The sequence below is a fragment of the Hyaena hyaena genome, unplaced genomic scaffold, assembly GCF_003009895.1.
Source record: "Hyaena hyaena isolate Hyena2069 unplaced genomic scaffold, ASM300989v1 scaffold_86, whole genome shotgun sequence".
In the NCBI taxonomy this organism is placed as follows: Eukaryota; Metazoa; Chordata; class Mammalia; order Carnivora; family Hyaenidae; genus Hyaena; species Hyaena hyaena.
In genome coordinates this window covers 1,735,920-1,762,595 of record NW_024080721.1, presented here as the reverse complement: position 1 = coordinate 1,762,595, position 26,676 = coordinate 1,735,920, and the positions used below count along the sequence as shown (strand labels likewise).

The window sequence follows — 26,676 nt, the reverse complement described above, 5'->3', positions numbered from 1 at the left end:
GGCCGCCAGGGTCGCCCAGCTAGAGCCACCAGCTACAGCTCATCGACCCCACGGGGCGGGGCCACAGAAGTCGCGTTGGCCCTTGGCCAACTCTGCCACCTCCGCCGCAGACGAACCACCGTCTCTGCCGCGCTCTCGCTGCGCGCGGCGCTCTTGGCCCCCTCCGGCCACCGTTGCTTTCTACACGGCGGCGCCCCTGACCCGGAAGAGCATTCTCCTTAGCAACTGCGGGACCGCGGCGGCGGCAGCCTCCCGGGAGCTACGGTGAGGCCTCCCCGCCCCCGCCCCGCGCGCCCCACCTTGACCCCTTCCCTGGACCGGCCCCGGGCCTGGCCTGCCAGGTGCCCGCAGCGCTTAGCGGAGCACTTGCGGCGGCGGCGGCCCCGGGCGAGCGCCCTCCGCCTCTGGCATCGCTCCCCGGCTGCGGGTCGCCCCTGCCCACCACACGCCCCCCGCTCCCGGCCGACCCGGCCTGTCAGGCCCGGCTCCTCGCGCCGGGTCCCGCCGGCCCTTCCTCGTAGCCCCTTTCGGGGCGCGGATGAGAAAACCAAAATTAAACAGAGCCTGTTGCCGTAGAGAGGACGCTCCCCCAGGCTCGGGTCACCTGTGGACGCGTTCTCCTGGGTCCACATACCGATGTTTGGGACTGGCAGGGATGGAACACTTGGGGAGCCTTGAATGGCAGCCACTTAATCAGAATGCTTGATGTTTGCCTGCTGCTTTGCGCTTTCCAAAGTCATGTCTTTTATCTGCTTGGTTGATCGTGGAGACTCATGTAATTGAACATTTTTCAACTGGTCGTTTCCCGGGGATTAGGGTTCCTGTTTTTAGTGATGTGCGGTTAGTATTATGTAGCTTAGATTTTGTGCCTTCCGATTTTCTCTCCCCGGGACTGATTAAGTTTGGGAAAAATTTCAAGGAATTTTGCTACGTTGAAGAAAGTAGGGGCAGGTGTTGTCAATACCTCTGATTTACATTTGAAAAGACACAGTGATACTGAGCACCTCCCTTTATTAAGTTTGTAGGTGTGGTTCTAAGAAAACTCTAAACCGTATTTGAACATTGTTGGGTAACTACTTTATATTGAATGATGATATGGGCGCCTGGGGTGGCTCAGTCGGTTTTGAGTGTCTGACGTCAGCTCAGGTCATGATCTCAAGGTTGGTGGGTTCGAGCCCCACATTCGCCTTTGTGCTGACAGGAACCTGGAGTCCGCTTCACATTCTGTGTCCCGTCTCTTTCTGCAACGCCCTCAAAAAGAAATAAACGTTAATGATGATAGAGTTAAAACAGGCACACGAACAATTTTTGGGAATGACATTTGGGAATAAAAGTGCAGGAATTTCTATACCAAAATCCATTAATCAATGCGCTATAGTAAGTATTTAACAAGTACCCACAGTGTTCTATGTACGTGAAAGGATGTAAACTAAGAGACTGCACATTAAATTGTTGGGAAAACTATAAAATAGCATTTGCTTAAATACAAAGTCAGAGGGAGGAGAATCAGTACGGGCTGGAGTTTTCTGTAATATGTTTATGGATTATATCTCTAAAATATAGATACAGTTTGTATTTGTATTGGAGGGGACAGGAAATCTTAAATAGTTTGTTATGTTAAGCATCTGGGAAATAGTCCCACGCGTGACATTTTGTAGTCCTTATTTAAAGCTCTATGGTCACTTAATTCTGTTTCACTCTTCGTACAAATCAGTATGGTATTTTTTTTTTTCTGTTTGAGATCTAAATGAATATGGTTACTTCCAGGAGGCTTTGCCACCTAAGGGATTCATTCCTTTGCTTCTGTGATGGTCTTACTTTTATATGAGACACCACAGTTTTCAGCCGAGTTAGTAACTAGTTCATATGTACTTAAGAGTCTTGTGAAATGTTGCTCTTAATATTTGACAGGTATTTCTAGAGTGCTTCCTATGCAGCAGGCACTGTATCAAAAAATACCAAAAACAGGTTATTCAACAAGGAGTAGTTCTGCTTTATCTATTCTGTGTGTGTGTGTGTGTGTGTGTGTGTGTGTGTGTTCATATGTTTTACCCATCAGCCTTTGGTGCTCAGCATTTGCCTAGGGATATAGAAGGGCCAGAGAAGGGGGCACCTGGTTGGCTCCGTCAGTTAAGCATCCGACTTCGGCTCGTCATGATCTCACAGTTCGTGGGTTCGAGCCCCACATTGGGCTCCGTGCTGAGCCTGGAGTCTGCTTCAGATTCTGTGTCTCCCTCTCTCTCTCTGACCCTCCCTTGCTCACGCTGTCTCTTTCTCTCAGAAATAAAGAAAACATTAAAAAAAAAAAAAAAAAGAAGGGCCAGAGAAGTTTATATAGGCACTGAATTAACTTTTTTTCCTCTTAAGAGTTGAGTAGGGATTTTAGGTTCAGTGCTTTGGACATCCTCCAAAGATTCATTAAGGAGACCTCTTACAGTGTTTCATTGCTTTCTTGTAGTATAGTTTCAGTGCCCATTTATTTACTTTTCTAACAAGTATTTGAGTGCCTATTTGGTATGTTGTGCTTGTGTTGGAAATGGGGGAGAGTAAATGCATCCGTGGCTCCTGTCTTCAGCAGATGATACCAAATAGTCACACGAATGTGAAACTGCAGCTATTTTTTTCTTTTTTCTTTTTTTGACTTAAGGCAGTCACAGGAACTACGTTTGAACTAAGATCTGAAGAATGCACAGGAAGGGAAGAGTGTTCCAGTCAGCGCAAACAGCTCGGGCAAAGATAGTAGAATTCATGGGGAGGCCTGGGAACTTGGGGGACAGCTCTATGTAGAGGACAGGAAGACTGTTGGAAGAATCTGACGGGAGAGGGGGCTGGAGAGGTGGGCCCCAGGGCCTAGTAAGCAGGTGGAGGACTTTTTCTTACCTTTGGAATAAAGAGAAGCCTCTATACAGTTTTACTTAGAGACTTTGCCTGGATTGCAGGTGGGGATGACTCTGTTAGATTGTGTTTCCACAGCCTGCTTTGTATTTCTATCTTTGCTTAGTATCTGTATTGTCTTCTCTTTCCTCATTTCCTCAGTGTGCTCCCTCAGCATCATTATTGTTGGAGAAGCTTCCATGTCCTACCGGAGAGATGTGTCCACTCTTTTTCCCCCTTAATTGGGAGAAAAGGAATTTTAGGGATTAGTATTGGACACTAGAAGTCAGTTGATTTGAAATATTTTTGCATCAGTATGACTCTTAGGGCACTAACTTCTGTGACCTGATTCTTTTTAATTGTAGCAATAAAAACATGTAATATAAAACTTACACTCTTAAACCATTTTTAAGTATACAGTTCAGTGATGTTAACTGTATTTACACTGTTGTGTAACAGGTCACTGGGGCTTTTTTATCTTGGAAAACTAAAACTCTGTACCCAATGAACATCTTCCTGTTTCTTCCCCCTGCACCCCCCCCCCCCCAAGCTCAAGGTACAATTGAGTTTTATTGCTCTAAATGTTTTTTGAAAGAATCATATTTGTACCACATTTTGTAGTGCTCATCTCAGAATGCCTTCAGATCAGTTGATTTTCAGTATTGGACTGGAAATAATTTTGAGACAGTTCCATATTTTAAGTACAGAAAAGCATAACTAAGCATTTTCTTGGGTGGAGGTTTGTAAACTTTTATTTGCCGTTTTCCCAGTTTACCCTAGACTTCATATTCGTGTAGTGTTGTATAACTAGGCTTATAGAATCCAGTTTTTAGAATGACCATTGAACCTTCAGAAAGTGTTTTTTTTTTTTTTTTTTACTTTAAATGGGAAGTTGCTGTGAAAAGTGAAGTTCATTTTCATTGAAATACTACTGAGCACATGCACAAAGCAGACGGTGGGCCTGGAATGGTTCTGTAGACCCTCTGAGGTCCAGCTGTCTGTGCGATTACTGGTGACATCAGGGAGACAGCCAGAATTCTTGTCATCTTTATTAGATGAGGGGTAGTGGTGGAACTGCAGAGAAGCTCCTTTTTTTCCACATCAGGGGAGATAGAAGGATTTGACGAGAACTTTTCAGATAGCATTTTATTTGAACCATAGCAAGAACTTGATGTCCCAGCATTGCAATTATGTGATTAACTCTCATGTTGAGACTGAAAATGGTTGGGTTTAGTCAACTGTTAGTCTGAAGAAACCTACTTTTCTATTTTTTTTTCCCTATGATGGTAAAATTTACTATCTTAACCATTTTTAAATGTTTGGTGGTATTAAATACATTCATAATGTACAAACATCACCACCATCCATCTCCATAACTGTATTTCATCTCATAAAACTGAAACTCTATTCCTGTTAAACGACTCCTTAGTTTTTCCTCTCTCCAGCCTCTGGCAACTACTATTCTACCTCTGTCTCTATGATTTTGGGCACTCCCTTGAGTACCTCAGAAGTGGAATCATATGGTATTTTTTTTTGTGACTGCCTTATTTCATTTAGCATAATATTCTTTTATTTATTTATTAATAAAGAGATTAATTAATAAGAGAGATATATATAGAGAGAGCAAACAAGAGAGAAGCAGAGAGAGACACACACAGAATCTGAAGCAGGCTCCAGGCTCTGAGCTGTCAGCACAGAGCCTGATTCAGGGCTTGAATCCACAAACTGCATGATCATGACCTGAGCCGAAGTCAGATGCTCAACTGACTGAGCCACCCAGGATCCCCAATTTATTAAAATTTTTTTAGTGTTTATTTATTTTTGAGAGAGAGAGAGATACAGAGCGTGAGCACGGTAGGGGCAGAGAGAGAGGGAGACAGAATCTGAAGCAGGCTCCAGGCTCTGAGTTGTTAGCACAGAGTCTGATGCTGGGCTTGAACTCAAACCACTAGATCATGACCTGAGTCCAAGTCAGACACTTAACCGACTGAGCCACCCAGGTGGCCCAGAATATCCTCCTTTTTAAAGGCTGAATAATATTCCATTTTATGGATATACCACATTTTGCCTATTCATTCATCTATTGATGAACACTTGGGTTGTTTCCGCGGTTTAGCTGTTGTGAATGATGCTGGTATGAACATCGGTGTACCATCCAACTACTTTAGATTCCTTTCTTACATCCCCGTACAGCTTCCTCTGGGATGCACTAATGTTGGCAGACAAGAAACGGTGTTCATACCGGCAGGGATGGACTTTAACGGGGGCACAAAGTACAGTGAAAATGTCACTGGTGAAATCACCTGGGACTGATAAGGGCTGACAGAGATACCCTGCCTCAGAAAAATGCCTTCTTTTTTTTTCTAATGTTTTTTTAAAAAAAGTTATTTCTGAGAGAGTGAGAGAGAGCGAGAGAGCGAGCGAGTGCGAGCGCTTGAAAAGGGGAGGGTCAGAGAGAGAGGGAGACACAGAATCTGAAACAGGCTCCAGGCTCTGAGCTAGCTGTCAGCACAGAGTCTGACGCGGGGCTCGAACCCACAAACTGAGATCATGACCTGAGCCGTAGTCAGACGCTTAACCGACTGGGCCACCCAGGCGCCCCAGAAAAATACCTTCTAATTAGAAAGTAAGAGGAAGGGGGTTATCATTTGTGGAACCCCCTCCCCTCCTATGTGTCAAATAATTCATACGCATTATGTCATTTAATACCAGTTGTTGTCCAATGAGAAACATGATTTGACCCTTGAACTGACAAGAAAATTGAGGCTCAGAGAGTTTACTTAAGTTGTAAGGCGCTATGTGTTAGGACCAAAGTATGGACCCATGTCTGACTCCAAAGCCCACATTCCTTCCATGACACCGCGTTGTGCTGCGTCTATAAATCATGTCCCAGTATCAGCATCAATGGTGGGCATGAGAATATCAACATGAATGCTACAGGGACTATAAAGAAGAGGGCGAGTAATGAAGTAGGCTGATACAGCAGGAAGTTTTAAACGTCTTTTCAGTGAAGAAAAGTATTGTTATCTGCTGGACTGGAGAGTGTGGGTGACCAAACCGCCAGGAGGCAGACAGTCATATGATGCTAACTGAGGAACTCTGCTCTTGAGGTTCTGAGCAGGCTTCCTTTAATGAAATTGGATTGTTTCTAACTCTCAGTAGACTTTGATGAGGAAGAGAGGTTTGCAGTGATTGCCTAGGTGCTGAGGGATTCAGAGAGAAACCTCAGACATTTCTCTTTAACTTCTCATTTAGAGAGCATTTCTCCTCATGGAAATAGTTGCTTCTTTGCCACATGGTTAGTTTTAATCCATTTTAAAGGATTGAATATGAAACTACAGCAGCAGTTATGATACCAGGGAGGCGATAATAGCACATTGTTATTTTTGTTTAATCCTACTTAAAAGCAGCGGTTTACGTGGTTTATTGTTCTTTTTAGTTCCTTTAAGTTAAAAAAAATTTTTTTTTTACATTTATTTATTGTTGAGAGAGAGACACACACAGCACGAACAGGGGAGGGGCAGAGAGAGAAGGAAACCCAGAATCTGAAGCAGGCTCCAGGCTCTGAGCTGTAAGCACAGAGCTCAATGTGGCTCCTGAACCCACGAACCGTGAGATCATGACTTGAGCTAAAGTCGAACGCTCAACTGACTGAGCCACCCAGGTTCAAGTTTTTTTTAAAAGAAAAAATATTTGAGTTGTTCAAGCTCTTTTGCTACAATAAGCATTTGTTTTCTTTATGATTTACTGAATTTTGCCAGTTTAAATCAGTCTTTCTTAATAGTTTAGATATAAGGATGACCTACGAATTTTATGACTAAAATGCACATTATTAACAGGGAATAATTTTACATGAATGAATTAGGGCCCAATTTGTATGTAAAGGATTGTTGATTACTAGTTAAGAGTATATTTTTTAAAAGCTGATTCATTGAGGAATAATTGTCATATTACAAGCTTGTAATATGTGTACAGTTTAAATTAAAAAAAATTTTAAATTAAATTTTAAATCAAAAAATTTTTAAATGTTTTTAAGTAATCTTTATACCCAGTGTGGGGCTTGAACTCACAACCCTGAGATCAAGAGTCGCACACTTCACTGAGCCAGTCAGGTGCCCCCAGTTTGTTAAGTTTTGACATATGTATATACTTATCACAAATAAGATAGTGAATATATCCATCACCCCCCAGAGCTTTCCTCATATCCCTGGCTCCTTGGTCTTCATCCCAGATAACCACTGACCTTTCTGTCATTACATATTAATTTCCATTTCCTAGGATTTCCTATAATTTTACATAAATGGAATCATATAGCATGTAGTTACGCTTCTTTCACTCAGCATAATTATTTTGAGATTCATTCGTGTTTTTTAGTATATCAGTAGTTGAATCCTCTTTCATGCCTAGTAATATTCCTTTGTGTAGATGTATCACAGTTTACTAATTCATTTATTGATGGACATACTGATTGTTTCCAATTAAAAAAAATTTTTTTTCATGTTTTTATTTCTGAGAGAGAGAGAGAGAGAGAGAGGCAACGTGAGCAGGGGAGGGTGAGAGAGAGAGGGAGACACAGAATCTGAAGCAGGCTCCAGGCTCTGAGCTGTCAGCATAGAGCCCGACTCAGGGCTTAAACCCACAAACCGTGAGATCATGACCTGAGCCGAAGTCAGATGCTTATCTGACTGAGCCACCCAGGGGCACCATCAAATTTTTTTTTTTTTAAAGTGTTTTATTTATTTCTGAGAGAGAGAGACAGCATGAGCAGGGGAGGGTCAGAGAGAGAGGGGGAGACACAGAATCTGAAACAGGCTCCAGGCTCTGAAGTAGCTGTCAGGACAGAGCACAACGCGGGGCTTGAACCCACGAACTGTGAGATCATGATCTGAGCTGAAGTCGGATGCTTAACCAACTGAGCCACCCAGGCTCAAATGGCCCCTCAAATTTTTAATTGGTAACAAAGAAGGTGACTATGAAAATTTGTTTACAAGTCTTTGTGGCAACATATACTTTTATTTCTCTCTTTTTTTAAAAAAAATTAATGTTTATTTTTGAGAGAGACACAGAGTGTGAGTGGTGGAGGGGCAGAGAGAGAGAGGGAGACACAATCCAAAGGAGGCTTCAGACTCCGAGCTGTCAGCGCAGAGCCCGATGCAGGGCTCGAACTCACAAACCGTGAGATTATGACCTGAGCTGAAGTCAGACGCTTAACTCAATGAGCCCCCCAAGCGTCCCTATTTCTCTTTATATGATATGCTTCACTTTGAAAGAAATTGTCAAAACTTCCAATATTTTGTATTCCCACCAGCAGTGTATAAGAGGTCGACTCCTCCCTTGGGGCACCTGAGTGGCTCAGTTGGTTAAGCGTCTGGCTCTTGATTTTGGCTCAGGTCATGATCTCATTGCTTGTGGGATTGATCCCTGTGTTGGGCTTGGCGCTGGCCATGGAGCCTGCTTAAGATTCTCTCTCCTCTCTCTCTGTCTCTGTCTCTGTCTCTGTCTCTCTCTCGCTCTCCCCCCCACCTGTCTTCTGCTCCCCTGCTCTTGCACACTGTCTTTCTTAAAATAAATAAACTTAAAAAAAAAAGTTCACTCCCTCCACATTCTGTTAACACTTGGTATGGCCAGTTTTTTTTTTTTTTTTTTTTTTTAACTTAAGACATTCTAATAGATGTGTAGTGATAGCTCATTGGGTCTAGATTTGTATTTCTCTAATGACTGGTGATGTTGAGTGTCTTTTCATGAACTATTTGCTATCCACATAGATTCTTTGGTGAAGTGTCTGTTTTTATTTTTTTATTTTTGTTTTTTAAAGTTTATTTATTTTGGCAGGAGGAAGGGCAGAGAGAGAGGGAGAGAGAGAATCCCAAGCAGGCTCCACTCTGTTAGCATAGAGCCTGATGCGGGGCTCGAACTCACAAACCATGAGATCATGGCCCTAGGCAAGATTAAGAGTCAGATGCTTAACCCACTGAGTCACCCAGGAGCCCTATTTTTTTTTTTTTTTTTTTAATGTTTATTTTGCTGAGAATGGAGAGCCTGACATCGGGCTCAAATCCACAAACCATGAGAGCATGACCTGAGCTGAAGTCTGATGCTTAACTGATTGAGCCACCGAGGCCCCCCTAGTGAAGTGTCTGTTTAAATCTTTTGCCCATTTTTTAATTGGGTTCTGTGTTTTCTTATTACTGAATTTTAGAAGTTCTTCATATATTCTGGATGTAAGTTCTTTTTCATCCATAGCATTTGCAGATATTGTTCCTTGTCTTTTTTTATTCTCTTAACAGTGTCTTTTGAAGAGCCAAAGTTCTTAATTTTGATAAAGTCCAAATTATAATTTTTTTTTGTTGTTTTTGTTGCTTTATCTAAAACTCTTTTCCAGTTTAATATCACGGAAACATTCTCCTATGTTTTAGGAGTTTGTAAGTTATAGATTTAGATCTATGATCCACTTTGAGGTTTAAATTTTTTTAAATGTTTTATTTATTTTTGAGGAAGTGTATGTATTGCATGTGCAAGCAGGGGAGGGGCAGAGAGCAAGGGAGACGGAGAATCCGAGGCAAGCTCCAGGCTCCAAGCTGTTGGTGCAGAGTCTGGTGGGGCTCGAACTCATGAACTGTGAGACCATGACCTAAACTGAAGTTGGCTGCTTAACCATCTGAGCCACCCAGCTGTCCCTGGAGTTATATTTATGGATAGTACAAAGTATGGATTAAAGTTTGTTTTCTTATAGTCTTTTTTTTGAAATTTAAATTCGAGTTAGTTAATACAGTGTAGTATTGGTTTCAGGAGTCCAACTCCTGATTCATGACTTCTGTATAACGTCCAGTGCTAATCCCAACAAGTGCCCATCACCCATTTGGCCCATCCTTCCATCCCCTTACCCTCTAGCAACCCTCAGCTTGTTCTCTGTATTTAAGAGTCTCTTATGGGGGCGCCTGGGTGGCCCATTAGGTTAAGCGTCCGACTTTGGCTCTGGTCATGAACTTATGGTTCGTGAGTTGAAGCCCCACATTGGGCTCTGTGCTGACAGCTCAGAGCCTGGAGCTTGTTTCAGATTCTTTGTCTCCCGCTGTCTCTGCCCCTCCCCTGCTCCTGCTCTGTCTCTCAAAAAGAAATAAACATTAGGGGCGCCTGGGTGGCTTAGTCGGTTAAGCGTCCGACTTTCGCTTAGGTCATGATCTCGCGGTTCGTGGGTTCGAGCCCCGCGTCGGGCTCTGTGCTGACTGCCAGCTCAGAGCCTGGAGCCTGTTTCAGTCTGTGACTCCCTCTCTCTCTGACCCTCCCCTGCTCATGCTGTCTCTCTCTCTCTCTCTCTCCTAGAAATAAATAAAACATAAAAAAAAAATTTAAAAAAAAAAAAAGAAATAAACATTAAAACTAAATTTAAAAAGAAAAAAAAAGAGTATCTTATGGTTTGTCTCCCTCTGTTTTTATCTCTTTTTCCTTTCCCTTCCCCTATGTTCATCTGTTGTGTTTCTTAAATTCCACATATGAGTGAAATCATGATATTTGTCTTTCTCTGACTTACTCAGTGTAATACGCTCTAGTTCCGTCTACATTGTTGCAAATGGCAAGATTTCATTCTTTTTGATCACTGGGTAATGTTCCTATATATATACATATACCACATCTTTCTCCATTCATCTGTTGATGGACATTTGGCCTCTTTCCATAATTTGGCTATTGTTGATAGCACTTCTGTAAACATTGGGGTGCATGTGCCCCCTTTAAATCAGCATTTTTTTTTTATTAAATATTTTTATTTATTTCTAGGAGAGAGAGAGAGAGACAGCGTGATCAGGGGAGGGTCAGAGAGAGAGGGAGTCACAGACTGAAACAGGCTCCAGGCTCTGAGCTGGCAGTCAGCACAGAGCCCGACGCGGGGCTCGAACCCACGAACCGCGAGATCATGACCTAAGCGAAAGTCGGACGCTTAACCGACTAAGCCACCCAGGCGCCCCAAATCATCATTTTTATATCCTTTGGATAAATACCTAGTAGTGCAATTGCTGGGTTGTAGAATTGTTCTATTTTTAAGTTTTTGAAGACCCTCCATAGTATTTTCCAGAGTGGCTGTACCAGTTTGCATTCCCACCAGCCGTGCAAAAGTGTTCCTCTTTCTCCACATCTTCCCTGGCATCTGTTGTTGCCCGAGTCGTCCATTTTAGCCATTAACATTCATTATTTACGTATAGAATCCAATTGTTCTAGAATCATATGTTGAAAAGACTATTCCTTCACTAAATTGCCTTCTACATAGGTTGAGAATCTACTTATCTATGTGTTCTATTTCTGGACTCTCTTTTCTGTTCCATTGATCTATTTGTCTTGATGCCAATACTACATTGATTCGATTACTATAATTTTATAATAAGACTTGAAGTAAACTTTGGTGTTCTTTTTCCAGATTTTGGCTCTGTAAGGTCTTTTTTCATTTCTATATTAATTTTAGAATCAGCTTGTCAACTTTTCCAGAAAGTCTGCTTGAGAATTTGAGATTGTATTGTATTCAAAGATAAGTTGGAGGAGAATTACCTCTTAATGTTGTGTCTTCCATCTCATGAACATGCTACAGTCTCCATTTATTGAGATTTTATTTAATTTCTCTCAGTAATACTTTGTAGTTTCGCTGTGCAAATCTTGTACATCTTTTATCATCTCTACATATTTCATATATTCTTTAAAAAATTTATTTTAAATGTTTATTTATTTTTGAGAGAGAGAGAGATAGAGTGCAAGCAGGAGAGGGGCAGAGAGAGACAGAGACACAGAATCCAATGCAGGCTCCAGGCTCTGAGGTGTCAGCACAGAGCCCGATGTGGGGCTCAAACCCACAAACCACGAGATCATGACCTGAGCTGAAGTTGGACACTCAACGGACTGAGCCACCCAGGTGCCCCTCATATATATTTTCTAATTATTTTTTAAATTGAAGTATACTTGACAAAATGTTACATTAGTTTCAGGTGTACAGCATAGCATATTTCATAGTTTTTGATGCTACTGAGATGATGGTTTTTCAAATTTGTATTTTTGACTGTTGGTCCTTATAGAAATATGTTTGATTTTTGTACATTGATCTTCTCTGTTAACTCAGCTTATTCCTGTGGCTCTTTTTGCAGATTCCGTTGCATTTTTTACATAAAGATTATGTCATCTGTGAATACATTTTACTTCTTTTCTAATCTTTTTCTTTTTTTTTTTCTTACTGCATTGCCTGTAATTCCCAGTATAGTGTTAAATAGAAGTGATGAGAGCAGATGTATTTGTCTTGTTGTGATCTTAGGAAGAAAGTACTCAGTCTTTCACCGTTAGGTATGATAATAGCTGTAGACTTTTTTTTTTAAATGTTTATTTATTTTTGATAGGGCGCAAGCAGGGAAAGGGCGGGGGTGGGGGAGGGGTGGACAGAGGATCCAGAGCGGGCTCTGTGCTGACAGCAGCGAGCCCATTGTGGAGCCGTGAGATCATGACTTGCTCTGCTGTAGACTTTTTATGCATGCTCTTTGCCAGAGAGGAAATTTCCTTCTATTCCTAGAAGTTTTACTGAGAAGTTTTTTTTTTTCTTCCAGAAATGGAGTTGGATTTTGTCAAATGCTTTTTCTGAATCTTTTGAGATGATCATGTGGTTCTTCAATTTTAGTTTAATATGGTGAATGTTGATTTTCAAATACCAAAACTAACATTGCATTCTTGAAATAAACTCTACTTAGTCCTGGTGTATTATTCTTTTTTTTTTTTACATTGTTGGAATTGATTTCCTAAAGTTCTGTTAAAAAATTTTGCATCTATGGTTCTGACAGATATTGGTTTGAGATGTTTTTTCTTGTAATATCTTTGAATTTGTTTTGGTATCAGAGTAATGCTGGTACCTTGGGATGAATTGGGAAGTATTCCTTTTTCTTTAATTTTCTGAAATAGTTTGCATCTATTCTTTTCTTTCTGCCTTAAGGACGTCCTTTGATGTTTCTGGTAATGTAGACTTGGTGGTGATGATTATTTTAGCTTTCACATGTTTGAAGAAATTTGTATTTTTCTTTGGTTTTGAAAGATATATTTGCTACATAAAGAATTCTAGATTGACAGTTTTTTCCCATTGGTGTTGTAAGGATTTTGACTCACTGTCTTCTACCTTGCTTGTTTCTGACAAGAGATCGATATCCTTATCTCTGTTTCTCTGTACTTTATTTTTTAAAAAAAAATTTAATGTTTATTTTTGAGAGACAGGAGAGAGAGCGCAAGCAGGGGAGGGGTAGAGAGAGAGGGAGACACAGAATCTGAGGCAGGCTCCAGGCTCTGACCTGTCAGCACAGAGCCCGATGCAGGGCTCGAACCCACAAACCATGAGATCATGACCTGAGCCGAAGTCAGACGCTTAACCGACTGAGCCACCCAGGCGCCCCATCAAATTTTTAATTGGTAACAAAGAAGGTGACTGTGAAAATTTGTATACAAGTCTTTGTGGCAACATATACTTTTATTTCTCTCTTTTTAAATAATTTTTTAATGTTTATTTTTGAGAGAGACACAGAGTGTGAGTGGTGGAGGGGCAGAGAGAGGGAGGGAGACACAATCCGAAGCAGGCTCCAGACTCCAAGCTGTCAGCGCAGAGCCCGATGCAGGGCTCGAACTCACAAACCGTGAGATCATGACCTGAGCTGAAGTCAGACGTTTAACTCAATGAGCCCCCCAAGCGCCCCTATTTCTCTTTATATGATATGCTTCACTTTGAAAGAAATTGTCAAAACTTCCAAGTACTATTTTGTATTCCCACCAGCAGTCCACATGCTTCTGACACAGGGATGGTGTCTTTAAAAAATTTTTTCTTTTGCATAGTACAGTCTTGCACATAATTCACAGGTATTGATTGATTCATAACATCTTACTATAGTACCATTAATTATACTTTATTACCACTTGTGATTGCATTGCTTATTGTATAAGAAGTCTCAAATCCTGTGTTCATAAAATTCCTTCCAGACAAGTCAGCATACTTTATGCTAATTCATTTATTGATAGTCTCAGCAGTCAGCTTACTATATGTAAAGAATATCCCACTTCCTTAGGCATCCAGAATCCTGCTTCAACTTAAGGGTCATTGTGTAATGTTGTACTGTTCCAGTGCAAGGAATGCTCAGACGATAGTGTTGTGGGCAGAGCTTGGGCCTGATTATCTGGGGCTTTTTCACTTCTGGCTGGGAGGGAGGAGTACATGCACTATTGCCCTTTAACTCACAACTGCCCGCTACGTGCAGAGTTGCCTCTGACGCTGCAGGTGTTCAACCAGGCTCACTCTCATCTTTGTTCAGTATCTCAATCAAGAGCTGAAGTTTCAACCAGGGTTTCATTGAATTTCAATCAATTCAAAACTAATTAAGGGAAAGCTATCTTACGGTTCAAATGATATCATTCTTGCAGTGCTTTTCACTTTCTTTGAAACCTTTTTACTCTTGAGTATGGCAAACACCGTCTTTGCTGGAGCTCCCTGAAGTGATTGCTGGTGGTTCTCAGTGAATTTGATCTAAGTGCATTGCCCTTTACTGTAAACTCTCCCTACCCCCAAAAATCTCCTTTTTTTTTTTTTTTTTTTTTTTTTTTTAGAGTTTACTTATTTGAGAGAGAGTGAGCAAGTCAGTGGGACAGAGAGAGAAAGAATCAGAAGTAGGCTTTTGCATTTGTAAGTGTCGTGTCCCATGTGGGGCTTGATTTCAGGAACCTCAAGATCATGACCCGAGCCAAAATCAAGAGTACACAGCTTAACTAACTGAGCCACTCAGACGCCCCTAAATCTCCTTATTAATGCAACTTTAGAAGAAGAGGAAAATCAAGGGTTTTGCTAACTCCTCCTAGGTGTCTGCTTAGAAGGACAACAAAATAGAGCAGATTTTCAGTGGTCAACATTGAATCTAGAATTAAAAGACTATATCTTTATGTGCAGTCTTTAGTCATCTTTGTTTTACTTTTTAAATTTGAGTCTGGTTGATGCAATTTGACATTAGTTTCAAGTGTACAACATAGTGATTCGATTTCTTTATATACGTTATGCTATGCTCCCCACAAGGGTAGCTGCCGTCTGTCACCATACAAAGCTGCTACAAGATCACTGGCTATATGCTGTTCCTGTTTATTTCCCACATGGTTCATTTTTTTAAAAAAATTATGATCTTTTGTTAGATACTGAGAAGTTATAAAATAACATGCACAACATGTGTAAGGTGTACAGAATAATAGGACAGTGAATACCCATGGAACCTACCATGCAGCGCAGGAAAAAGTTGTCATGTCATTGAAGATCAGCATTCCTGTTTTTAACACCACTTCTTTTCTTTTTCAGAGGTAACCTGAGTTCTGTATTTTCTTTATACTTGGGTCACTTCATTTGTATCCTTTTTTTTTTTTTTTTTTTTTTTTGCTAGCATAGGACAGAATCCCAGTCACCTTTATTTGTGGTCCCACAATTCCATCTGATCCCCAGCAGGTGAACTAAAGTCCTCTGATGAGATCACAGTAAACACAGAGCTCAAGTCTCATCTGCCTCAATCTCTTGTCTTTCACTGCCTCAGTCTCTCATCTTGGAAAACTAGAATTCCATGGAGTCCCTGCTTTCTCTCCTCTGGTGTGAACATCGTTTATATCCTTAAACCATTACTTAATTTCACATATTTTTGAAGTTTGTAGAATGGAAACACAGTGCAGATATTTTTCAGTGATTTGCTTCTCCCTAGTACATTATGTGTGTCTGCTTTGGTCACATTTTGCAAATAATTAATCCTGGGCTGCTGTACTTAGGAGCATAATTTTCTTCCTTCCTTCCTTCCTTCCTTCCTTCCTTCCTTCCTTCCTTCCTTTCTTTCTTTCTTTCTTTCTTTCTTTCTTTCTTTCTTTCCCTCCCTTCCTTCCTTCCTTCCTTCCTTCCTTCCTTCCTTCCTTCCTTCCTTCCTTCCTTCCTTCCTAAGAGAGAGAGAATGTGTGTAAGTGACTGAGAGTGAACAGAGAGAGAGAGAGAGAAAATGAGAGAATCCCAGGAGGGGCTGAGGGAGAGAGAGAGAGAGAGAAACGGGGTTTACCCTAAGCAGGCCTCAGGCTCATCCAGTGCGGGCATGAGCTCACCTGAAGTGGGGCTTGAGCTCACAAACCGTGACATCATGATCTGAGCCAAAGTCAGGTGCTTAACGACTGAGTCACCCAGGGTGCCCCATAATTTTATTTCTTAATAATTTTCCTCACTAGTCTCATAAAGAATAAGATTCATATGTTTCTGCCTTTTAGGAAAAAAAGAAGAGAATGCTTTCTGACTGGATAAAAATAACTTTAGGGTGATCAATCTCCAGGCACTCCATAACCCATTTCTCAGGGCCATACCTTAGTGACTGGGTAGAAGTCCTTGAAGGTGGCCCATTTTTCCTATCTTTCCCCCTTATAGTTTACTTTGGGCAGCCTGGACACTCCCCATTTTTAAAGGAGGTATGGTTTTGGGTTTCTTTGTTATCCTGACTGCACATAAGAGTCACTTGGGGGAGATTTTATACCCATACCCAGGCCAAAGACCAGTTAAACTTGAATTTTTTTTTTGTGACTGCTCCTGTCTTTTGCCTGTTCTTTTTTTTTTTTTTTTTAAACTTTGTTTGAATTGGTTTACTTCTTTCATATTGATTTGTAGGTCTTGACATCTTGACATATTCTGACATATTCTGTATATTAATCCTTGAATTCTTAAATGTTGTAGATATTTTCTCTCAGTCTGTTGTTTGGTCTTTATGGTTTCTTTTGGTAGACAGAAGTTTTTAATGTTCAATACTTGAGTCTTTTCCTCTATGGGGTTTTTTTTTTTTTTTTGTCTTAACTAAGAAGACTTTCTTCTTCTTCTTTTTAGTGTTTATTTTGAGAGAGCATGTGAGTGGAGAGAAGCAGAGAGAGAGGGAGAGAAGAATCCCAAGCAGGTTCTGCCCTATGAAGGCAGGCTTGGTGTATGGCTTGATCCATGAGATCAAGAACAAATCTTTTCTTGTTACTCTTTGTTTACAAACATTTCTCATCATTCTGTGCATTTTCCTCTTCTATTTGATACTTAAAAGTTTTCTTTTGCTGATGTGAAATTCATATTGTAAAATCAGTCATTCTAAAGTGAACAATTCAGTGGCATTTAGTACATTCACAGTGTTGTCCTACCACCACTTGTGTCTAATTCCAAAAGTCCAGCACCTGCTAAGTGGTTGCTGCCTGTTCTTCCCTCTCCCTGTCCCCTAGCAGCTACCACTCTCTGTGTGTCTCTCTGCACTTCCCTATTCTGGATATTTCATATACATGGAATCTCATGTGGCCTTGTGTCTGGCTTCTTTAACTTAGTATAATGTTTTTGAGATTCATCCATGTTGTAGCATGGGCTCATTTCTTCGAATAAAACTCATTATGTATGGCTAGAAAAAGTATTCCACTATGCATACACCACAGTTTATTTATATCCATTGATGGACATTTGGGTTGTTTCTACCTTTTGGCTATTGTGAATAGTGCTGCTATGAATGTTATGTGTATGAGTATTTGCTTGGATAATTATTTTCAACTCTTTTGGGTATATACCTAGAGTTGGAGTTGCTGGATCATATGGTCATTAACTTTTTGAGGAACTTCCAAACTGTTTTCCATGGTGACTAAACCATTTTACATATCCACGAGTAATTTATGAAAGTTCCAATTTCTCCATATCCTTGCCAATATTTGTTATGTTTTGTTTTGTGTTTTGTTTTGTTACAGCTTTCCTAGTGAGTATGAAGGAAACTTCACTGTGGTTTGATTTACATTTTTTTGACGGCTTATGGTGTTGAACATGTTTTCATGAATTTGTTGGTCATGAATATATCTTCTTTGGAATAATAGCTATTCATATCTTTTGCCTTTTTTCTTCCATTTGATGTTAAAACGAGATTGTCAATTCCTATAAAAAAATCATGATTTGAGTTTGTGATTACATTGTAATTTTTTGGCTAATTTACAGCTAACATCTTTATAATGTGTCTTTGGTCAAGAGCAGGTTTTGTTTATTTGTTTAGGTCTTTTATGTTTTTTAAAATTTTTTAATGTTTATTTACTTTTGAGTCCAAGAGAGAGTGAGCGAGCAGAGTGTGAGTGGGGGAGGGGCAGAGAGAGAGGGAGACACAGAATCCGAAGCAGGCTCCAGGCTCTGAGCTGTCAGCACAGAGTCTGATGTGGGTCTCAAACCCACGAACTGTGAGATCATGACCTGAGCTGAAGTCGGATGCTTAAACCAGCTGAACCACTCAGGTGCCTCAGGTGTCTTTTGTGTTTTTAAAAATGATTTTAAAATTTACTTTAGATCTTAAATCTCTCTTATTAATTTTATCCAAAGGCATTTTGTGATTTTAGTTACTTAGAATTGATGTTTTTCTCTCTCATGTTTTAATTTTTTTATTTATTTAAGATAAGAGATTTCACTCCTTTATTATTTTTGAGAGAATGAGAGCATGTACACAAAAGTGGGGGAGGGACAGGAGGAGAGAGAAAGAGAGAATCTTAAGCCGACTCCATGCCCAACATGGAGCCCAGTGCGGGCTCAATTTCACAATCCTGAGATCAAGACCTGAGGCAAAAAACAAGGGCTGGCTGATCTACCCAGGTACCCTTCAAGCATCATTTTTTTTTAAAGTTTATTTATTTATTTTTAGAGAGAGTGTGTGCCTGTGTGTGTGAGGGAAGGGCGGGGGGTGGGGAGGGGGGAGAATCCCAACCAGGCTGTATGCTGTTAGGGTGGAGCCCAACTCATGGATTGATTTTGTGAACTGTGAGATCATGACCTGATCCGAAATCAAGAGTAGGAGGCTTAACTGAGCCACTCAGTTGCCCTGCCAAAGCATCTTTCTTTTTTTTTTTTAATTATTAAAAATTTATTATTGAGAGACAGAGTGTGAGCAGGAGAGGGGTAGAGGGAAGGGGAGACAGAGAATCTGAAGCAGGCTCCAGGCTCTTGGCTGTCAGCACAGAACCTGATGCAGGGTTCAAACTCACAAACTGCGAGATCATGACCTGAGCTGAAGTCGGCTGCTTAACTGATTGAGCCCCCCCCCCCCCCCCAGGTGCCCCAGCCAAAGCATCTTTTAATGATAATCATTGGCAAACTCATTTGAAACCATAATTGAAAAGCAAGCTTTATTTTTTCTTTTAATGTCTTCAGACTTTAATCTGTTTTTGTTTAACAGTTTATACTCTGTATTTCGATTCACATCCTTTTCTTGGAATTTTTATTTGAGATCATTGGAGAGGACTTGTCAGTGAACCTCATGAGCCCTGGTTAGAGTCACTCACCAGTCACTAGTGTTTTTCACTGGTTTTACATGTTTTGTCAAATGTAGCATATACCATTCTTTCATCTGGTGAAAGTTTCCTGCTTTTTATATTTTCATTCTTAATTCATCACATGTCTGTTGAGTTCTGCCACCTGCCACTCCTGTTCTAGGCACTGTGGTTGCAGTGATGACACGGCTCCTGTCCTGGAGCTTTGAGAGGACATTAGGGATAGTCATGTGTGCAGAGAGATGAACAGGACCATTTCAGCAGTGGTAGGTGTAATGAAGAAGTAGGAAAACGGTGCTGGGCTGGAGGGAGACTGGGGAGCCTTATTTAGACCAGGGTTTCTCAGCCTCGGCAGTATGGACGGTCTGGACTGGGTAATTCTCTCGTGGGAAAGAGGGCTGTGCTGTGCAGTGTGAGGTGTTGAGCGGTACCTGGGGCCTCTACCCTGCAGATGCCCTAGGACCCTCCTCAGTTGTGACAGTCAGAAATGTCTTTAGATAGTCTCACATGTCCCTGGAGGGAAGGGGCAGAAATGCCCCCATTTGAGAGCACTAGTTTTTAGTTCGGGTGGTCGGAGAAGGCTTTGTTTTGGGAGAAGATTTCTTTCTGATTCAGATATGAATTTCATAGAATGATGAGATTCTGTTCTATACCCTTGTTCAGCCAGTTGGATCTTTTACAGGTCAGCCTGAATTTACACAGTGAATTAGATGTTTAGACATTAAAACGGTCCCTCTCATTTCACAGATGACATCCTGAGATTACCGGAGGTGATTTCTCTAACGTTATGTTTAGTAGTCTTACCCACACCTGCATCCTTGCCAGTGTGGTTGTGACTATTTGCACGCAAGTTAAGAAAAGAGTGGTGTTGTTCAGTCCAATTCTAGAAGTTTCGTGCATTGCTTCTTAGACTTTAGTGAACACCAGAAGGGCCAGGAGAGCTTGTTAATACAGGACCCCACTCTTAGAGATTCTGATTCAGTTTGTCTGTGGTGAGGCCTGGTGGTTTGGTTTTAACCAGCTCCCAGCTGCTGCTGCGGTGGTCTGTGCTTTGAGTGGCGCTGACCATACGTCCCACATAACGTCTGGGAAACCCTGGTTGAAGGATTAGTAATGAGCCTTTGGGGAACATGGTTTCTTCATTTGTTTTTCATGTTGGCCTTTTTACTTCATTTAAGTCAAACTTGGAATCTTTTCCCTGCATCATCTGTCACAAGGAAAGTCTTTTAAATGTTGATTGTGTTGGAGGTGACACAACTGAGATGTTCTAAACTGCAATCGTATACGTAATTTGAGGGATTTTTACCTATTGAAGCTATGAAGGGACACTTTCTATGTGATCGATTTATCTCGTATAGAGAAATGAAAACAATATTGGAAACATTTGTCAAAATGAGAAATTCTCTGGTATAGGTTTACCTGTATGAGGAGGCATTCATATTCAGTTCCTGGGCTGGTGATTACAGAATGTGTGCAGTTCCACAGGAATAGGTTCTGGAAAGGTGGGTGGATGTTCTTAGGCCATACTGAAGTCTCTGCTTAGCGTCTCCTCTTAAACCATTGAACCAACTTGATTTATGATAAAGCATAGTTATTTTTTTTAATCAATAAGCCTGAATAGACCCTGTCTTATTATTGCTGACTAAAGATACATGTGTGCATATATATGTATTGTTGTTTGGTTACAAAAGTGATTCATATTTTTGTAATAAACAAACACTTAAATGTTATTAAAACGCATGCTTTAAAGTGAAAATCCTCAGTAATCCTGCTTTCTAAAGAGAATTGTTATGAATGTGGTGTATCTAAATCGGTTTCATCTGTCACACGAGGAGAGGCAAACTTGGTTAAAAAGATGGTTTGATGCTACCCTGTTGGCATTTGTAAGATGGCGAGCTGTCATCCTTCATCTGTAGACCAGAGCCTGCACCTAAGAATTTAATTCAGTGCTGTTCCCGGAATGAAAATGTTGCAAGAAAGTTGAAAATTTTTTTAAACATAAAAAATATTGGTAAAAGATATTCTTCTCTTCTTGAAAAGTGTATGTCATTCTTTCCTCCTCTAATACGATAGGTTCCATGCTCTTTAAGTACTAGGGAAATTGATTTTGCAGTCTTTGCTTCCCCTGCCTTTTATTGTTATTTTTGCTGCCTTTTTTTTTTAAAATTTTTAATGTTTTATTTATTTCTAGGAGAGAGAGAGAGACAGCGTGAGCAGGGGAGGGTCACAGAGAGAGGGAGTCACAGACTGAAACAGGCTCCAGGCTCTGAGCTGGTAGTCAGCACAGAGCCCGACGTGTGGCTCGAACCCACGAACCGCGAGATCATGACCTAAGCGAAAGTCAGACGCTTAACCGACTAAGCCACCCAGGCGCCCCTGTTATTTTTGTTTCTTAACGGAAGGTATTTCTTGCATATTGAAGACCTGGAGCTTAACAGAAGTACTTCCTTTTTTTTTTTCTTTTTTTTTTTTTTATAAGTACTTTTTTTTTTTTAAAGAGTGAAAAACTGCCTTGGCTTTTACATAGAATATGTGGCACAAGATATACTGGAGGAAATGGATTGGGCTGGTAGTCTTTTGGTTTTTCTTAGTTTTTTAAAATGTTTGTTTATTTTTGAGAGAGAGTGTGAGAGAACACGAGTGGGGGAGGGGCAGAGAGAAAGGGGGACGGAGGATCCAAAGCAGGCTCTGTGCTGGGAGCCTGCTGTGGGGCTCGAACTCACCAACTACGAGATTATGACCTGAATTAAAATCGAACACTAAACTGACTGAGTGACCCAGGTACCCCCTGATAGTGGTTTAGACCCAGCTCCAGTTTGAAAGGGGGGCTAATGTGAGAGGTCTTGGCTAAAAATGGATGGATTAATGTGTGTCTGCTTTGAGTGAGTTTCACTGAGAACTTGGAATTCTTGGGAGAGAGTAGCCTCATGAAAACGAGAGATGGTCCTGAGGACTGCAGAAGAACGCACACTTAGTCTCTCAGGACTGACTAACAGTATTCTAGCATCTAGCAAGATGGAGCTTCCGAGCTGGAAGAAACCTTAGATCCTCATCCCTTATAACTGACTTAGTTTGGGGCAGAGTATTTAAGGCCCTGGGGGACTGGAAAACATTTCTGAATCTACTTTCTAGCTTTTGCCTTCTAAAGTAAAAGGTGGACAAGAGACCAAGACACAGCAAATCAGAAACAAATATGGTGCTCAGTGGGGAGAAATGGAGAACATGTTTGGAGAAGCTTAGTAGAAACACGTAGTCAGGGGCACCTGGGTGGCTCCGTTGGTTGAGTGTTGGACTTCAGCTCAGGTCGTGATCTCACAGTTCGTGGGTTGGAGCCCCGCGTTGGGCTCTGTGCTGACAGCTTGGAGCCTTGTACCCTGCTTCAGATTCTGTGTCTCCCTTTCTTTCTCCCCCTCCCCTGTACATGTTCTGTTTCTCTCTCTCTCTCTCTCTCAAAAATAAACATTAAAAAAAATTAAAAGAAAACACATAGTCATTATATTCCTGGGACAATTTTTAAATATTTAAACAATAATTATATGTAACTTAGATGAAGAATGAAAAAACAGAATGTTCTTTATTACACAAAGTTTTCTAATTGAATATTATTAGTAAGATATAATAAAAAGGCTATTAATTTTTATATATTATATTTGGATATTATATACTACTGAACTCATTCTACTACTTTTTTAGTTGATTGTATTGGATTTTCTTAGTAGCAAGGATTTCATTTATCTCTTTTTTTTTTTTTTATAATTGTATTCTTTTTTTTTTAATGTTTTTTTATTTTATTTTATTTATTTCTAGGAGAGAGATAGAGACAGCATGAGCAGGGGAGGGTCAGAGAGAGAGGGAGTCACAGACTGAAACAGGCTCCAGGCTCTGAGCTGGCAGTCAGCACAGAGCCCGACGCGGGGCTCGAACCCACGAACCGCGAGATCATGACCTAAGCGAAAGTCGGACGCTTAACCGACTAAGCCACCCAGGCGCCCCCATTTATCTCTTTTTTAATTATTTACGTGGCCTTGTTGTTTACAGTAATGACCCAGTGCCTTTAGAATGATACTAAATAACACTTAATAGCTGGCATCCTTTTCCTGCTTGTAAACTTAATAGGAAGGCTTCTAGTGCTTTATCACTGTTCATAAGTTATTTTCTGTTGCTATTTTTTGTTTTAACTTTTTTCCTTTTTAAACTTTATTTTTAAAACTCATAGATTCACGCGCAGTTGTAAGTAATATTACAGAGAGGTCCTGTGTATACTTCACCCATTTTCCTCTTGTGTAACTGTAATATCACAGCTAGAAAACTGATGTCAGTACAATCCACCCATCTTATTTTGATTTCATCAGTTTTATTTGTACTGATGCGTGTGTGTATTTAGTTCTATCACATCTGTAGATTTGTGTGACCACCAGGGCAGTCAAGATACAAAGTAGTTCCTTCACAAGAATCTCTAGTGCTATCCTTTCATAGCTACAGCCATCTCCCTCCTTCTCTGTGTTCTTTCTGTTTTTTTTTTTTTGTTTTTTGTTTTTTTTTTAAGTTTCGAGAGACAGAATCAGTGGGGAAGAGGCAGAGAGAGAGGAGGACAGAGGATCCGAAGTGGGCTCTGTGCTGACAGCAGAGAGCCCGATGTGGGACTTGAACTCATGAACTGTTAGATCATGGTCTGAGCCAAAGTTGGATGCTTAACTGACCAAACCACCCACGTGCCCCTTCCCTCTCTGCCTTCTTAACCTTTGTCAACCATGACACTCTTTTCTGTCTCTAATTTTGCCATTTCAAGAATACTGTAAATGGAATCCTACAGTGTATAACTTCTGAAGATTGCTTCACCCAACATAATTTCCTTACGATTTGTCCAGGTTATTGTCTGTATCAATAGTTCCTTCTTGTCATTGGTATTACATGGCATGAATACGGCACCTTGTTTCACTGTTTTCAGCTGAGGGACATCTGGGTTGTTTTCAGTTTTTGGCTATTATGCATAAAGTTGCTATGAACATTCATAAACAGGTTTTTGTGGAATGCAAGTTTTCATTTCTCTGGGATGTACACCCAAGAGTGCATATGCCCTTGCTTAGATTCACTTGTTATTAACATTTTGTTTCCTTTATAACTTGTATTCATTCTCTTTCTGCCAACACAGAAAAGTTATTAGAATTGATACAACTTTGGTCATATCTGCCATCTATTACAGGGTTTTCAGTTGATCCTGTAATGCGTCTTTTAGTGTCTTTTCCTCTTCTAGCACAGGAGCATGGATTACACATGGCATTTCCTTGTCATGTTTCCTTTGTCCCCTTCAATCTGCAATACTTCTTTTAGTCTTTCTTTGTCTTCTATGAAACTGATATTTTTGAAGATTAGTGTCCTCTTTTTTTTTAAAGGATGTTCCTTGTTTGTTTTGTTTTGATGTTTCCTCATGATTAAATTCAAGTTGTGTGTTATTCTTGGCCTGAGTACCACATAAGAGGTGTTGTTTCCTTGAGAAATACATCTTATCGCATTAGAAAAATTTCTTTTTAGCTCTAGGTTTACCAAGAAGTCTTAATTAAGAATGGATGTTGGTGGGGTGCCTCAGTGGCTAAGTTGGCTAAGTGTCTGTCTCTTTATCTCAGCTCAGGTTTTGATCTCAGGGTTGTAGCTTCAGGCCCACACCTTGGGTGTGGAGCCTAGTTAAAAGGAAAAAAAAAAAGAATGGGTGTTGGGTGCATATTGTTAGAGCTTGGAGTTGAGGCCACTGGCTGGCGAATGGACTCACAAATGTAGGTGATGTGCTACATGAGAGACTCAGGTCTCTAGCTCAGTGAATGGAGTTTGATTGTAATCTTGTGACAAGTGAAAAAAAAAAAAGGGTGTTGGATTTGATTAATGCCTTTTGGCCTCTATCTTCATGATGATTTGGTTCTATTACATTATTTTACTAATGAATATGTTAACAGATTTCATGATTTGAATCACGTTAGAATAAACATTCTATATCATGTGTTCATGTTACATAATTTTTAGAATTTAATGTTGGATTTAATTTTTTAATTTTTAATTTTGGGTTTTGCATTTATGTTTATAATAAAAATTCTATAGTTCTGTGTGTGAAAGAGTGTGTGTGTGTGCACGTGTGCACGCGCACTATCTTTGTCAGGTTTGGTATCAGGATTATTTAGTCTCATGGAATAAGTCAAAAAGCTTAAATAACATTGAAATTCCTTGTCTCTACAATAGCTTTGACCTGGTGCATTTGGGGGAGTGTGTGAATCTTTGGCAGTGCTTTCTGGTTTCTTCTCTGATTAAAGATCTTTTGAGGTTTATGCCGTTTTTAAGTTATGTTCCTGTTCTGCTTCCCATCGCTGTTAGAATAAAGACTCAGGCTCTGCATTTGAGGTCATGTTCTCTTCATCCTGCGTAAGTGTTGTCACTCTTCTTTTATTTCTTCACTTACTAGAACTAGAAACCTCTGAATCCTCCCAGATTTCTCCTCTCCGTATGCTCATACCAAGTCTTACCAGTTCTGTTCTTTTTTTTTAAATGTTTATTTTTGAGAGAGAGAGAGAGAGAGAGAGAGAGATACTGGAGGGACACAGAGAGAGAGGGAAACACAGAATCAGAAGCAGGCTCCAGGTTCTGAGCTGTCAGCATGGAGCCTGATGTGGGGCTCGAACTCATGGACCACAAGGTCATGACCTGAGCCAAAGTCAGATGCTTAATCGACTGAGCCACCCAGGCGCCCCCCAGTTCTCTTCTTAATTTGCATTTTTTTCCTTAATTTGCATTTTGAACCTGTCTCCTTTTTCCATCCCTACTGCTACCCGGACCCTTCTAGTTGTCTTAACAGGTTTTTCAGTCTCCAGTCTCTCCTTCAAATCAGCCTCTGAACTGCCACAGGCAGGGTAACAGGCAGATCTGATCAGGTTAGGTCCCTGCTCAGAATTCTCTGGTGATTCCGGGGCAGAGCTTAACCCCAGTGCTTCTGACTTGGGTACAAGACTTCTTTTACCTATCTCGGTTTTCCGACTTCTAGTTTCCATCGGTGCCCCAGCAGTCCTCGTTACCCAGCATTTCTCTGCCCAAGTTTTTCACTGTTTGCCCTCTGACCCTCATGCTTTTCACTGCTTGCCCCCTGACCCTTATGCTTTTCACTGTTTGCCCCCTGACCCTTTGCTCAGCCTGGTGCTTTCCTCTCTCTCCTTGAGTGTTTCTCACAAGCCTTCTTCTGTGAAGCCCTCCCTGAGGGGACTTCTTCATCACGAGAATTTACCAGCTCCTGTCCATGCAGCTACCTTACTTTTGCCCTTTTGTGACTGAAGTTCTATTCTATTGAAACTGTTTTTTACATGTCTTTTTCTGTTATGTCCTGTGAGCTTTTTAAGGGCAGAAACTGTGTCTTCAACTTTGCATGTTGTGTTAGCACAGTGCTTGGCTTTACAGATTCTCAGATGTTTGTTGAATGAGTGCCAACTATATTTAGAAGATTGTGAGAAAACTAAT

General features: G+C 40.7%; 1 protein-coding gene and 1 pseudogene across 1 annotated transcript in view; both read left to right on the top strand.

The window, feature by feature from the left end:
- Positions 1–224: 224 nt before the first annotated feature.
- Positions 225–26,676, top strand: part of DIS3L2 (DIS3 like 3'-5' exoribonuclease 2) — a 348,824-nt gene continuing 322,372 nt past the window's right edge. Inside the window, exon 1 of the mRNA XM_039234582.1 lies at positions 225–264. The gene's annotated coding sequence lies outside the window, so the exon portion shown is untranslated. The remainder of the gene's footprint in view (positions 265–26,676) is intronic.
- Positions 24,899–25,031, top strand: LOC120233389 (annotated as a pseudogene).